Raw genomic sequence first — 16,511 nt, forward strand, 5'->3', positions numbered from 1 at the left:
AAAACCTGTTAGGAGTACGTTTCAGGCAATTTAGAGTTGATTGGTAGTACTTTGTAGTGGAGTAATTTTTTTTTTCACCATTGTGTCACTACCGAAACGTATTTGTGTCACTACCGAAACGAAAGTTAAATCCGAAAAAATCACTAAGTGTGGAGGCCAAAATCGTCCCCCCAAAAACCTGTTAGGAGTACGTTTCAGGCAATTCATAGTTGATTGGTAGTACTTTGTAGTGGAGTAATTTTTTTTCTCACCATTGTGTCACTACCGAAACGTTTTTGTGTCACTACCGAAACGAAAGTTAAATCCGAAAAAATCACCAAGTGTAGAGGCCAAAATCTAACCCTCAAAACTTTGAAGTGGAGTAATTTTTTTTTTCACCATTGTGTCACTACCAAAACGTTTTTGTGTCACTACCGAAACGAAAGTTAAATCCGAAAAAATCACTAAGGGCGCGCTCTCACCGCACTTTTATTTTACCTCTGGGGCAGAATCTGCCAATGTTTTGTCAATGCAAATGCGTGGATTCACGCAATAGCAGATTTTTCCGCTTGTCGCCCAGACCTTGCGTTTATCCGCTCTACACAAAGAAGCATAAAACTGCTGGAGGCAGGAGCTGATTTTCCCCCTCTGTCCAATCGGGTGAGTCGAAGGCGGACCGTCCCAAGACTCAGAAAGCAACATGGTGCTCTCAGTGGACCAACTGGTTGTAGCTGTTGCATCTCAACCAGTACTTTATGATTTGACCATGAAATAGTTCCATATGACTGACATTAAAGAACTGGCCTAGTTACAAGTCAGTGCGGTCGCAAAGGCTTTAGGTTAGTGTAATAATATATTTAGTGTAATAATATTACTCTAACTATATATTTAATAGCCTTGTCAGTTAAAAATAGTCTTCACTTTTGCACTTGGGGTTCATACATCTACATACATATTCAGATTTAAAATATAAAGTGCTTACCCCATGGCCACGGATTTTACAATCATGTACGGGCCCTCAGAAGTACCTGTATCTTCCGTCTTGTTCAATAAAAAAGCATTTTAATCCGATTGGTGGCCAATTTCCCATAGAGTTATAGTGTACCAACAGTGCAATATACCTCTTAACCGCTAGGGTCGCGCAGTTGAAAGCATACGGAGAAAATGACCACTGATTGGATTAAAATGCTTTTTATTGAACAATACGGAAGATACGGATACTTATGAGGGCCCGTACATGATTGTAACATCCGTGGCCATGGGGTAAGTACTTATATTTTAAATCTGAATGTGTATGTAGATGTACGAACCCCAAGTGTGAAAGTGCAAAGGCATTTTTTGTCTAGTGGCTAGTGTCTATAGTGGCGGTGCGGGCTACGGGGACGGTCTTGAATGTGAGTGACAGGTGCGTCACAGCGTTTTTTTAGAATCCGCTGGCTGCAAAAAACTGTGGCCGCGCACAACCTGCGTTTAACAGCGGCCAGCCAACTTTTGGTGAGAGCGCGCCCTAAGTGTGGAGGCCAAAATCGTCCCGCCAAAAACCTGTTAGGAGTACGTTTCAGGCAATTTAGAGTTGATTGGTAGTACTTTATAGCGGAGTAATTTTTTTTTCACCATTGTTTCACTACCGAAACGTTTTTGTGTCACTACCGAAACGAAAGTTAAATCCGAAAAAATCACTAAGTGTAGAGGCCAAAATCGTCCCCAAAAACTTTGTAGTGGAGTAAAAAAAATTCTTCACCATTGTGTCACTACCGAAACGTTTTTGTGTCACTACCGAAACGAAAGTTAAATCGGAAAAAATCACTAGGTGTGGAGGCCAAAATCGTCCCCCCAAAAACCTGTTAGGAGTACGTTTCAGGCAATTTATAGTTGATTGGTAGTACTTTGTAGTGGAGTAATTTTTTTTTCACCATTGTGTCACTACCGAAACTTTTTGTGTCACTACCGAAACGAAAGTTAAATCCGAAAAAATCACTAAGCGTGGAGGCCAAAATCGTCCCCCCAAAAACCTGTTAGGAGTACGTTTCAGGCAATTTATAGTTGATTGGTAGTACTTTGTAGTGGAGTAATTTTTTTTTCACCATTATGTCACTACCGAAACGTTTTTGTGTCACTACCAAAACGAAAGTTAAATCCGAAAAAATCACTAAGTGTGGAGGCCAAAATCGTCCCCCCAAAAACCTGTTAGGAGTATGTTTCAGGCAATTTAAAGTTGATTGGTAGTACTTTGTAGTGACTTTTTTTTTGGTCCCTAACATTCATCGAGCTCTGGACTTGGTAATTTTTTTTTCGTTTCGGTAGTGACACCATTGTGTCACTACCGAAACGAAGTTAAATCCGAAAAAATCACTAAGTGTGGAGGCCAAAAAAAAAATGGTTCTCCCAAAATCCTGTTAGGAGTACGTTTCAGGCAATTTAAAGTTGATTGGTAGTGACTTTTTTTTTGGTCCCTAACATTCATCGAGCTCTGGACTTAGTAATTTTTTTTTCGTTTCGGTAGTGACACCTACCGAAACGAAGTTAAATCCGAAAAAATCACTGTTTTAACAGGTTTTTGGTTCACCCAAAAACCTGTTAGGAGAGCGTTTCAGGCAATTTAAAGTTGATTGGTAGTGACTTTTTTTTTGGTCCCTAACATTCATCGAGCTCTGGACTTAGTCATTTTTTTTTCGTTTCGGTAGTGACACCATTGTGTCACTACCGAAACGAAGTTAAATCCGAAAAAATCACTAAGTGTGGAGGCCCAAAAAAAAATTGTTCCCCCAAAAAACTGTTAGGAGTACGTTTCAGGCAATTTAAAGTTGATTGGTAGTGACTTTTTTTTGGTCCCTAACATTCATCGAGCTCTGGACTTAGTCATTTTTTTTTTCGTTTCGGTAGTGACACCATTGTGTCACTACCGAAACGAAGTTAAATCCGAAAAAATCACTAAGTGTGGAGGCCAAAAAAAATATGGTTCTCCCAAAATCCTGTTAGGAGTACGTTTCAGGCAATTTAAAGTTGATTGGTAGTGACTTTTTTTTTGGTCCCTAACATTCATCGAGCTCTGGACTTAGTAATTTTTTTTTCGTTTCGGTAGTGACACCTACCGAAACGAAGTTAAATCCGAAAAAATCACTAAGTGTGGAGGCCAAAAAAAAAATTGTTCCCCCAAAAACCTGTTAGGAGTACGTTTCAGGCAATTTAAAGTTGATTGGTAGTGACCTTTTTTTTGGTCCCTAACATTCATCGAGCTCTGGACTTAGTCATTTTTTTTTTTCGTTTCGGTAGTGACACCATTGTGTCACTACCGAAACGAAGTTAAATCCGAAAAAATCACTAAGTGTGGAGGCCAAAAAAAAAATTGTTCCCCCAAAAACCTGTTAGGAGTACGTTTCAGGCAATTTAAAGTTGATTGGTAGTGACTTTTTTTTCGGCCCCTAACATTCATCGAGCTCTGGACTTAGTAATTTTTTTTCCGTTTCGGTAGTGACACAATGGTGTCACTACCGAAACGGAAAAAAAAATGTTCCCCCAAAAACCTGTTAGGAGAGCGTTTCAGGCAATTTAAAGTTGATTGGTAGTGACTTTTTTTTTGGTCCCTAACATTCATCGAGCTCTGGACTTAGTCATTTTTTTTTCGTTTCGGTAGTGACACCATTGTGTCACTACCGAAACGAAGTTAAATCCGAAAAAATCACTAAGTGTGGAGGCCCAAAAAAAAATTGTTCCCCCAAAAAACTGTTAGGAGTACGTTTCAGGCAATTTAAAGTTGATTGGTAGTGACTTTTTTTTTGGTCCCTAACATTCATCGAGCTCTGTACTTAGTAATTTTTTTTTCGTTTCGGTAGTGACACCATTGTTTCACTACCGAAACGAAGTTAAATCCGAAAAAATCACTAAGTGTGGAGACCAAAAAAAAAATGGTTCCCCCAAAAACCTGTTAGGAGTACGTTACAGGCAATTTAAAGTTGATTGGTAGTGACTTTTTTTTTGGTCCCTAACATTCATCGAGCTCTGGACTTAGTAATTTTTTTTTCGTTTCGGTAGTGACACCATTGTGTCACTACCGAAACGAAGAAAAAAAAAATGTTCCCCCAAAAACCTGTTAGGAGTACGTTTCGGGCAATTTAAAGTTGATTGGTAGTGACTTTTTTTCCCTAACATTCATTGAGCTGTGGACTTATTAATTTTTTTCCCGTTTCGGTAGTGACGGTGTCACTACCGAACAGCATTTTTTCACAGCATTTTTCGTCATTTTTCGTCACCAGCATTTTTTCGTCACCAGCATTTTCCTTCATTTTTCGTCATCAGCATTTTTTCGTCACCAGCATTTTTCGTCATTTTTCGTCACCAGCATTTTTCGTCATTTTTCGTCACCAGCATTTTTTCGTCATTTTTCGTCACCAGCATTTTTCGTCATTTTTCGTCACCAGCATTTTTGTCACCAGCATTTTTCGTATTTTTTCGTCACCAGCATTTTTCGTCATTTTTCGTCACCAGCATTTTTTCGTCACCAGCATTTTTCGTCATTTTTCGTCACCAGCATTTTTCGTCATTTTTCGTCACCAGCATTTTTCGTCATTTTTCGTCACCAGCATTTTTCGTCATTTTTCGTCACCAGCATTTTTCGTCACCAGCATTTTTTCGTCACCAGCATTTTTCGTCATTTTTCGTCACCAGCATTTTTCGTCATTTTTCGTCACCAGCATTTTTCGTCATTTTTCGTCACCAGCATTTTTCGTCATTTTTCGTCACCAGCATTTTTCGTCATTTTGCGTCACCAGCATTTTTGCGTCACCAGCATTTTTTCGTCACCAGCATTTTTCGTCATTTTTCGTCACCAGCATTTTTCGTCATTTTTCGTCACCAGCATTTTTCGTCACCAGCATTTTTCGTCATTTTTCGTCACCAGCATTTTTTCGTCACCATCATTTTTCGTCATTTTTCGTCACCAGAATTTTTCCTCATTTTTCGTCACCAGCATTTTTTCGTCACCAGCATTTTTCGTCATTTTTCGTCACCAGCATTTTTGTCACCAGCATTTTTCGTAATTTTTCGTCACCAGCATTTTTCGTCATTTTTCGTCACCAGCATTTTTTCGTCACCAGCATTTTTCGTCATTTTTCGTCACCAGCATTTTTCGTCATTTTCCGTCACCAGCATTTTTCGTCACCAGCATTTTTCGTCATTTTTCGTCACCAGCATTTTTCGTCATTTTTCGTCACCAGCATTTTTTCGTCACCATCATTTTTCGTCATTTTTCGTCACCAGAATTTTTCCTAATTTTTCGTCACCAGCATTTTTTCGTCACCAGCATTTTTCGTCACCAGCATTTTTCGTCACCAGCATTTTTCGTCACCAGCATTTTTCGTCACCAGCATTTTTCGTCATTTTTCGTCACCAGCATTTTTTCGTCACCAGCATTTTTCGTCATTTTTCGTCACCAGCATTTTTCGTCACCAGCATTTTTCGTCATTTTTCGTCACCAGCATTTTTTCGTCACCAGCATTTTTCGTCATTTTTCGTCACCAGCATTTTTTCGTCACCAGCATTTTTCGTCATTTTTCGTCACCAGCATTTTTTCGTCACCAGCATTTTTCGTCATTTTTCGTCACCAGCATTTTTTCGTCACCAGCATTTTTCGTCATTTTTCGTCACCAGCATTTTTCGTCATTTTTCGTCACCAGCATTTTTCGTCATTTTTCGTCACCAGCATTTTTTCGTCACCATCATTTTTCGTCATTTTTCGTCACCAGAATTTTTCCTAATTTTTCGTCACCAGCATTTTTTCGTCACCAGCATTTTTCGTCACCAGCATTTTTCGTCACCAGCATTTTTCGTCATTTTTCGTCACCAGCATTTTTCGTCATTTTTCGTCACCAGCATTTTTTCGTCACCAGCATTTTTCGTCACCAGCATTTTTCGTCATTTTTCGTCACCAGCATTTTTTCGTCACCAGCATTTTTTCGTCACCAGCATTTTTCGTCATTTTTCGTCACCAGCATTTTTCGTCATTTTTCGTCACCAGCATTTTTCGTCATTTTTCGTCACCAGCATTTTTCGTCATTTTTCGTCACCAGCATTTTTTCGTCACCATCATTTTTCGTCATTTTTCGTCACCAGCATTTTTCGTCATTTTTCGTCACCAGCATTTTTTCGTCACCAGCATTTTTCGTCACCAGCATTTTTCGTCATTTTTCGTCACCAGCATTTTTTCGTCACCAGCATTTTTTCGTCACCAGCATTTTTCGTCATTTTTCGTCACCAGCATTTTTCGTCATTTTTCGTCACCAGCATTTTTCGTCATTTTTCGTCACCAGCATTTTTTCGTCACCATCATTTTTCGTCATTTTTCGTCACCAGAATTTTTCCTAATTTTTCGTCACCAGCATTTTTTCGTCACCAGCATTTTTCGTCACCAGCATTTTTCGTCACCAGCATTTTTCGTCATTTTTCGTCACCAGCATTTTTTCGTCACCAGCATTTTTCGTCATTTTTCGTCACCAGCATTTTTTCGTCACCAGCATTTTTCGTCACCAGCATTTTTCGTCATTTTTCGTCACCAGCATTTTTTCGTCACCAGCATTTTTCGTCATTTTTCGTCACCAGCATTTTTTCGTCACCAGCATTTTTCGTCATTTTTCGTCACCAGCATTTTTTCGTCACCAGCATTTTCCGTCATTTTTCGTCACCAGCATTTTTTCGTCACCAGCATTTTTCGTCATTTTTCGTCACCAGCATTTTTCGTCACCAGCATTTTTCGTCATTTTTCGTCACCAGTCCAGAGCTCCAGTCCAGAGCTCGATGAATGTTAGGGACGAAAAAAAAAGTCACTAAAAAGTACTACCAATCAACTCTAAATTGCCTGAAACGTACTCCTAACAGGTTTTTGGGGGGACGATTTTCCAAAACTTTCGTTTCGGCAAAACGTTTCGGTAAAAAGAAAATTTACTAAGTCCAAAGCTCGATGAATGTTAGGGACGGGAAAAAAAGTCACTAAAAAGTACTACCAATCAACTCTAAATTGCCTGAAACGTACTCCTAACAGGTTTTTGGGGGGACGATTTTCCAAAACTTTCGTTACGGCAAAACGTTTCGGTAAAAAGAAAATTTACATAGTCCAGAGCTTGATGAATGTTAGGGACGAAAAAAAAAGTCACTAAAAAGTACTACCAATCAACTCTAAATTGCCTGAAACGTACTCCTAACAGGTTTTTGGGCAAACGGTGTCACTACCGAAACGAAAAAAAAATTGTTCCCCCAAAAACCTGTTAGGAGTACGTTTCAGGCAATTTAGAGTTGATTGGTAAATTTATTTTACCGAAACGAAAGTTAAATCCGAAAAAATCACGAAGTGTGGAGGCCAAAATCGTCCCCCCAACAACCTATTAGGAGTACGTTTCAGGCAATTTAGAGTTGATTGGTAGTACTTTGTAGTGGAGTAATTTTTTTTCTCACCATTGTGTCACTACCGAAACGTTTTTGTGTCACTACCGAAACGAAAGTTAAATCCGAAAAAATCACTAAGTGTGGAGGCCAAAATCGTCCCCCCAAAAACCTGTTAGGAGTACGTTTCAGGCAATTCATAGTTGATTGGTAGTACTTTGTAGTGGAGTAATTTTTTTTCTCACCATTGTGTCACTACCGAAACGTTTTTGTGTCACTACCGAAACGAAAGTTAAATCCGAAAAAATCACCAAGTGTAGAGGCCAAAATCTAACCCTCAAAACTTTGAAGTGGAGTAATTTTTTTTTTCACCATTGTGTCACTACCAAAACGTTTTTGTGTCACTACCGAAACGAAAGTTAAATCCGAAAAAATCACTAAGGGCGCGCTCTCACCGCACTTTTATTTTACCTCTGGGGCAGAATCTGCCAATGTTTTGTCAATGCAAATGCGTGGATTCACGCAATAGCAGATTTTTCCGCTTGTCGCCCAGACCTTGCGTTTATCCGCTCTACACAAAGAAGCATAAAACTGCTGGAGGCAGGAGCTGATTTTCCCCCTCTGTCCAATCGGGTGAGTCGAAGGCGGACCGTCCCAAGACTCAGAAAGCAACATGGTGCTCTCAGTGGACCAACTGGTTGTAGCTGTTGCATCTCAACCAGTACTTTATGATTTGACCATGAAATAGTTCCATATGACTGACATTAAAGAACTGGCCTAGTTACAAGTCAGTGCGGTCGCAAAGGCTTTAGGTTAGTGTAATAATATATTTAGTGTAATAATATTACTCTAACTATATATTTAATAGCCTTGTCAGTTAAAAATAGTCTTCACTTTTGCACTTGGGGTTCATACATCTACATACATATTCAGATTTAAAATATAAAGTGCTTACCCCATGGCCACGGATTTTACAATCATGTACGGGCCCTCAGAAGTACCTGTATCTTCCGTCTTGTTCAATAAAAAAGCATTTTAATCCGATTGGTGGCCAATTTCCCATAGAGTTATAGTGTACCAACAGTGCAATATACCTCTTAACCGCTAGGGTCGCGCAGTTGAAAGCATACGGAGAAAATGACCACTGATTGGATTAAAATGCTTTTTATTGAACAATACGGAAGATACGGATACTTATGAGGGCCCGTACATGATTGTAACATCCGTGGCCATGGGGTAAGTACTTATATTTTAAATCTGAATGTGTATGTAGATGTACGAACCCCAAGTGTGAAAGTGCAAAGGCATTTTTTGTCTAGTGGCTAGTGTCTATAGTGGCGGTGCGGGCTACGGGGACGGTCTTGAATGTGAGTGACAGGTGCGTCACAGCGTTTTTTTAGAATCCGCTGGCTGCAAAAAACTGTGGCCGCGCACAACCTGCGTTTAACAGCGGCCAGCCAACTTTTGGTGAGAGCGCGCCCTAAGTGTGGAGGCCAAAATCGTCCCGCCAAAAACCTGTTAGGAGTACGTTTCAGGCAATTTAGAGTTGATTGGTAGTACTTTATAGCGGAGTAATTTTTTTTTCACCATTGTTTCACTACCGAAACGTTTTTGTGTCACTACCGAAACGAAAGTTAAATCCGAAAAAATCACTAAGTGTAGAGGCCAAAATCGTCCCCAAAAACTTTGTAGTGGAGTAAAAAAAATTCTTCACCATTGTGTCACTACCGAAACGTTTTTGTGTCACTACCGAAACGAAAGTTAAATCGGAAAAAATCACTAGGTGTGGAGGCCAAAATCGTCCCCCCAAAAACCTGTTAGGAGTACGTTTCAGGCAATTTATAGTTGATTGGTAGTACTTTGTAGTGGAGTAATTTTTTTTTCACCATTGTGTCACTACCGAAACTTTTTGTGTCACTACCGAAACGAAAGTTAAATCCGAAAAAATCACTAAGCGTGGAGGCCAAAATCGTCCCCCCAAAAACCTGTTAGGAGTACGTTTCAGGCAATTTATAGTTGATTGGTAGTACTTTGTAGTGGAGTAATTTTTTTTTCACCATTATGTCACTACCGAAACGTTTTTGTGTCACTACCAAAACGAAAGTTAAATCCGAAAAAATCACTAAGTGTGGAGGCCAAAATCGTCCCCCCAAAAACCTGTTAGGAGTATGTTTCAGGCAATTTAAAGTTGATTGGTAGTACTTTGTAGTGACTTTTTTTTGGTCCCTAACATTCATCGAGCTCTGGACTTGGTAATTTTTTTTTCGTTTCGGTAGTGACACCATTGTGTCACTACCGAAACGAAGTTAAATCCGAAAAAATCACTAAGTGTGGAGGCCAAAAAAAAAATGGTTCTCCCAAAATCCTGTTAGGAGTACGTTTCAGGCAATTTAAAGTTGATTGGTAGTGACTTTTTTTTTGGTCCCTAACATTCATCGAGCTCTGGACTTAGTAATTTTTTTTTCGTTTCGGTAGTGACACCTACCGAAACGAAGTTAAATCCGAAAAAATCACTGTTTTAACAGGTTTTTGGTTCACCCAAAAACCTGTTAGGAGAGCGTTTCAGGCAATTTAAAGTTGATTGGTAGTGACTTTTTTTTTGGTCCCTAACATTCATCGAGCTCTGGACTTAGTCATTTTTTTTTCGTTTCGGTAGTGACACCATTGTGTCACTACCGAAACGAAGTTAAATCCGAAAAAATCACTAAGTGTGGAGGCCCAAAAAAAAATTGTTCCCCCAAAAAACTGTTAGGAGTACGTTTCAGGCAATTTAAAGTTGATTGGTAGTGACTTTTTTTTGGTCCCTAACATTCATCGAGCTCTGGACTTAGTCATTTTTTTTTTCGTTTCGGTAGTGACACCATTGTGTCACTACCGAAACGAAGTTAAATCCGAAAAAATCACTAAGTGTGGAGGCCAAAAAAAATATGGTTCTCCCAAAATCCTGTTAGGAGTACGTTTCAGGCAATTTAAAGTTGATTGGTAGTGACTTTTTTTTTGGTCCCTAACATTCATCGAGCTCTGGACTTAGTAATTTTTTTTTCGTTTCGGTAGTGACACCTACCGAAACGAAGTTAAATCCGAAAAAATCACTAAGTGTGGAGGCCAAAAAAAAAATTGTTCCCCCAAAAACCTGTTAGGAGTACGTTTCAGGCAATTTAAAGTTGATTGGTAGTGACCTTTTTTTTGGTCCCTAACATTCATCGAGCTCTGGACTTAGTCATTTTTTTTTTTCGTTTCGGTAGTGACACCATTGTGTCACTACCGAAACGAAGTTAAATCCGAAAAAATCACTAAGTGTGGAGGCCAAAAAAAAAATTGTTCCCCCAAAAACCTGTTAGGAGTACGTTTCAGGCAATTTAAAGTTGATTGGTAGTGACTTTTTTTTCGGCCCCTAACATTCATCGAGCTCTGGACTTAGTAATTTTTTTTCCGTTTCGGTAGTGACACAATGGTGTCACTACCGAAACGAAAAAAAAAATGTTCCCCCAAAAACCTGTTAGGAGAGCGTTTCAGGCAATTTAAAGTTGATTGGTAGTGACTTTTTTTTTGGTCCCTAACATTCATCGAGCTCTGGACTTAGTCATTTTTTTTTCGTTTCGGTAGTGACACCATTGTGTCACTACCGAAACGAAGTTAAATCCGAAAAAATCACTAAGTGTGGAGGCCCAAAAAAAAATTGTTCCCCCAAAAAACTGTTAGGAGTACGTTTCAGGCAATTTAAAGTTGATTGGTAGTGACTTTTTTTTTGGTCCCTAACATTCATCGAGCTCTGTACTTAGTAATTTTTTTTTCGTTTCGGTAGTGACACCATTGTGTCCCTACCGAAACGAAGTTAAATCCGAAAAAATCACTAAGTGTGGAGACCAAAAAAAAAAAGGCTCCCCCAAAAACCTGTTAGGAGTACGTTTCAGGCAATTTAAAGTTGATTGGTAGTGACTTTTCTTTTGGTCCCTAACATTCATCGAGCTCTGGACTTAGTAATTTTTTCCCGTTTCGGTAGTGACACAATGGTGTCACTACACAATGGTGTCACTACCGAAACGAAAAAAAAAATGTTCCCCCAAAAACCTGTTAGGAGTACGTTTCAGGCAATTTAAAGTTGATTGGTAGTGACTTTTTTTTTGGTCCCTAACATTCGTCGAGCTCTGGACTTAGTCATTTTGGTGTCACTACCGAAACAAAGTTAAATCCGAAAAAATCACTAAGTGTGGAGGCCAAAAAAAAATGTGTTCCCCCCAAAAAATGTTAGGAGTACGTTTCAGGCAATTTAAAGTTGATTGGTAGTGACTTTTTTTTTGGTCCCTAACATTCATCGAGCTCTGGACTTAGTAATTTTTTTTTCGTTTCGGTAGTGACACCATTGTGTCACTACCGAAACGAAGTTAAATAAGAAAAAATCACTAAGTGTGGAGACCAAAAAAAAAATGGTTCCCCCAAAAACCTGTTAGGAGTACGTTTCAGGCAATTTAAAGTTGATTGGTAGTGACTTTTTTTTTGGTCCCTAACATTCATCGAGCTCTGGACTCGAAACGAAAAAAAAATTGTTCCCCCAAAAACCTGTTAGGAGTACGTTTCAGGCAATTTAAAGTTGATTGGTAGTGACTTTTTTTTTGGTCCCTAACAATCATCGAGCTCTGGACTTAGTCATTTTTTTTTCGTTTCGGTAGTGACACCATTGTGTCACTACCGAAACGAAGTTAAATCCGAAAAAATCACTAATTGTGGAGGCCAAAAAAAAAATTGTTCCCCCAAAAAACTGTTAGGAGTACGTTTCAGGCAATTTAAAGTTGATTGGTAGTGACTTTTTTTTTGGTCCCTAACATTCATCGAGCTCTGGACTTAGTAATTTTTTTTCGTTTCCGTAGTGACACCATTGTTTCACTACCGAAACGAAGTTAAATCCGAAAAAATCACTAAGTGTGGAGACCAAAAAAAAAATGGTTCCCCCAAAAACCTGTTAGGAGTACGTTACAGGCAATTTAAAGTTGATTGGTAGTGACTTTTTTTTTGGTCCCTAACATTCATCGAGCTCTGGACTTAGTAATTTTTTTTTCGTTTCGGTAGTGACACCATTGTGTCACTACCGAAACGAAGAAAAAAAAAATGTTCCCCCAAAAACCTGTTAGGAGTACGTTTCGGGCAATTTAAAGTTGATTGGTAGTGACTTTTTTTCCCTAACATTCATTGAGCTGTGGACTTATTAATTTTTTTCCCGTTTCGGTAGTGACGGTGTCACTACCGAACAGCATTTTTTCACAGCATTTTTCGTCATTTTTCGTCACCAGCATTTTTCGTCACCAGCATTTTTTCGTCACCAGCATTTTTCGTCATTTTTCGTCACCAGCATTTTTCGTCATTTTTCGTCACCAGCATTTTTCGTCATTTTTCGTCACCAGCATTTTTCGTCATTTTTCGTCACCAGCATTTTTCGTCATTTTGCGTCACCAGCATTTTTGCGTCACCAGCATTTTTTCGTCACCAGCATTTTTCGTCATTTTTCGTCACCAGCATTTTTCGTCATTTTTCGTCACCAGCATTTTTCGTCACCAGCATTTTTCGTCATTTTTCGTCACCAGCATTTTTTCGTCACCATCATTTTTCGTCATTTTTCGTCACCAGAATTTTTCCTCATTTTTCGTCACCAGCATTTTTTCGTCACCAGCATTTTTCGTCATTTTTCGTCACCAGCATTTTTGTCACCAGCATTTTTCGTAATTTTTCGTCACCAGCATTTTTCGTCATTTTTCGTCACCAGCATTTTTTCGTCACCAGCATTTTTCGTCATTTTTCGTCACCAGCATTTTTCGTCATTTTCCGTCACCAGCATTTTTCGTCACCAGCATTTTTCGTCATTTTTCGTCACCAGCATTTTTCGTCATTTTTCGTCACCAGCATTTTTTCGTCACCATCATTTTTCGTCATTTTTCGTCACCAGAATTTTTCCTAATTTTTCGTCACCAGCATTTTTTCGTCACCAGCATTTTTCGTCACCAGCATTTTTCGTCACCAGCATTTTTCGTCACCAGCATTTTTCGTCACCAGCATTTTTCGTCATTTTTCGTCACCAGCATTTTTTCGTCACCAGCATTTTTCGTCATTTTTCGTCACCAGCATTTTTCGTCACCAGCATTTTTCGTCATTTTTCGTCACCAGCATTTTTTCGTCACCAGCATTTTTCGTCATTTTTCGTCACCAGCATTTTTTCGTCACCAGCATTTTTCGTCATTTTTCGTCACCAGCATTTTTTCGTCACCAGCATTTTTCGTCATTTTTCGTCACCAGCATTTTTTCGTCACCAGCATTTTTCGTCATTTTTCGTCACCAGCATTTTTCGTCATTTTTCGTCACCAGCATTTTTCGTCATTTTTCGTCACCAGCATTTTTTCGTCACCATCATTTTTCGTCATTTTTCGTCACCAGAATTTTTCCTAATTTTTCGTCACCAGCATTTTTTCGTCACCAGCATTTTTCGTCACCAGCATTTTTCGTCACCAGCATTTTTCGTCATTTTTCGTCACCAGCATTTTTCGTCATTTTTCGTCACCAGCATTTTTTCGTCACCAGCATTTTTCGTCACCAGCATTTTTCGTCATTTTTCGTCACCAGCATTTTTTCGTCACCAGCATTTTTTCGTCACCAGCATTTTTCGTCATTTTTCGTCACCAGCATTTTTCGTCATTTTTCGTCACCAGCATTTTTCGTCATTTTTCGTCACCAGCATTTTTTCGTCACCATCATTTTTCGTCATTTTTCGTCACCAGCATTTTTCGTCATTTTTCGTCACCAGCATTTTTTCGTCACCAGCATTTTTCGTCACCAGCATTTTTCGTCATTTTTCGTCACCAGCATTTTTTCGTCACCAGCATTTTTTCGTCACCAGCATTTTTCGTCATTTTTCGTCACCAGCATTTTTCGTCATTTTTCGTCACCAGCATTTTTCGTCATTTTTCGTCACCAGCATTTTTTCGTCACCATCATTTTTCGTCATTTTTCGTCACCAGAATTTTTCCTAATTTTTCGTCACCAGCATTTTTTCGTCACCAGCATTTTTCGTCACCAGCATTTTTCGTCACCAGCATTTTTCGTCATTTTTCGTCACCAGCATTTTTTCGTCACCAGCATTTTTCGTCATTTTTCGTCACCAGCATTTTTTCGTCACCAGCATTTTTCGTCACCAGCATTTTTCGTCATTTTTCGTCACCAGCATTTTTTCGTCACCAGCATTTTTCGTCATTTTTCGTCACCAGCATTTTTTCGTCACCAGCATTTTTCGTCATTTTTCGTCACCAGCATTTTTTCGTCACCAGCATTTTCCGTCATTTTTCGTCACCAGCATTTTTTCGTCACCAGCATTTTTCGTCATTTTTCGTCACCAGCATTTTTCGTCACCAGCATTTTTCGTCATTTTTCGTCACCAGTCCAGAGCTCCAGTCCAGAGCTCGATGAATGTTAGGGACGAAAAAAAAAGTCACTAAAAAGTACTACCAATCAACTCTAAATTGCCTGAAACGTACTCCTAACAGGTTTTTGGGGGGACGATTTTCCAAAACTTTCGTTTCGGCAAAACGTTTCGGTAAAAAGAAAATTTACTAAGTCCAAAGCTCGATGAATGTTAGGGACGGGAAAAAAAGTCACTAAAAAGTACTACCAATCAACTCTAAATTGCCTGAAACGTACTCCTAACAGGTTTTTGGGGGGACGATTTTCCAAAACTTTCGTTACGGCAAAACGTTTCGGTAAAAAGAAAATTTACATAGTCCAGAGCTTGATGAATGTTAGGGACGAAAAAAAAAGTCACTAAAAAGTACTACCAATCAACTCTAAATTGCCTGAAACGTACTCCTAACAGGTTTTTGGGCAAACGGTGTCACTACCGAAACGAAAAAAAAATTGTTCCCCCAAAAACCTGTTAGGAGTACGTTTCAGGCAATTTAGAGTTGATTGGTAAATTTATTTTACCGAAACGAAAGTTAAATCCGAAAAAATCACGAAGTGTGGAGGCCAAAATCGTCCCCCCAACAACCTATTAGGAGTACGTTTCAGGCAATTTAGAGTTGATTGGTAATTTTCGATTCGGTAAAATTTATTTTACCGAAACGAAAGTTAAATCCGAAAAAATCACTAATTGTGGAGGCCAAAATCGTCCCTCCAAAAACATGTTAGGAGTACGTTTCAGGCAATTTAGAGTTGATTGGTAAATTTATTTTACCGAAACGAAAGTTAAATCCGAAAAAATCACTAAGTGTGGAGGCCAAAATCGTCCCCCCAACAACCTATTAGGAGTACGTTTCAGGCAATTTAGAGTTGATTGGTAATTTTCGTTTCTGTAAAATTTATTTTACCGAAACGAAAGTTAAATGCGAAAAAATCACTAAATGTGGAGGCCAAAATCGTCCCCCCAAAAACCTGTTAGGAGTACGTTTCAGGCAATTTAGAGTTGATTGGTAATTTTCGTTTCTGTAAAATTTATTTTACCAAAACGAAAGTTAAATCCGAAAAAATCACTAAGTGTGGAAGCCGAAATCGTCCCCCCAAAAACCTGTTAGGAGTACGTTTCAGGCAATTTAGAGTTGATTGGTAGTACTTTGCCTACTGCTGTCTTCTTTGAATCTGTGGTTCTAAAACATTTCGTTTTCAAGGACCCCCCAAATTGACTTTTATTTGGCAGTGGACCCCAATGTGAAAAGATGTAGTATCAGGGCCCCCCATGATAAAGATTTATATTTAAAACTTAAAAATAATATATCTATTTAATGTGTTGATATTTTCACACGATGTTATGGTTAAGAATCAAACTCATAACCTTTTGTTTCTCAGGCAGGCTCTTTATCCAGTGGGCCACTGTGCCATGCCAAGATTTGAAGGCCAAATAGGCAATGACAGAAAAGCTTGTTTCCATTGGTGTTCATTAACATTGAAACATCTAGACAAGTAACAGCACAGCAAACCATAGACAAAGTAATATGCTGTGAAGTTCTTTTTTCTTTTCTTTTTTTTAAAGTACTGTTGTGTGTTGTTCCCCAAAAAGGAATGAAGACCATTCATAGCAAGGCAGCTGATGGCTCAGTGTGTAGACACACTGCCTACATATCCAGAGGCCGTGGGTTCAAGCCCCACTCACTCTTTGCCCTGAACCTTTCCTTTACAGAAGAGGTTCA

This window comes from Gymnoscopelus microlampas (genome assembly GCF_963454915.1).
Source record: "Gymnoscopelus microlampas genome assembly, chromosome: 5".
Taxonomy (NCBI): domain Eukaryota; kingdom Metazoa; phylum Chordata; class Actinopteri; order Myctophiformes; family Myctophidae; genus Gymnoscopelus; species Gymnoscopelus microlampas.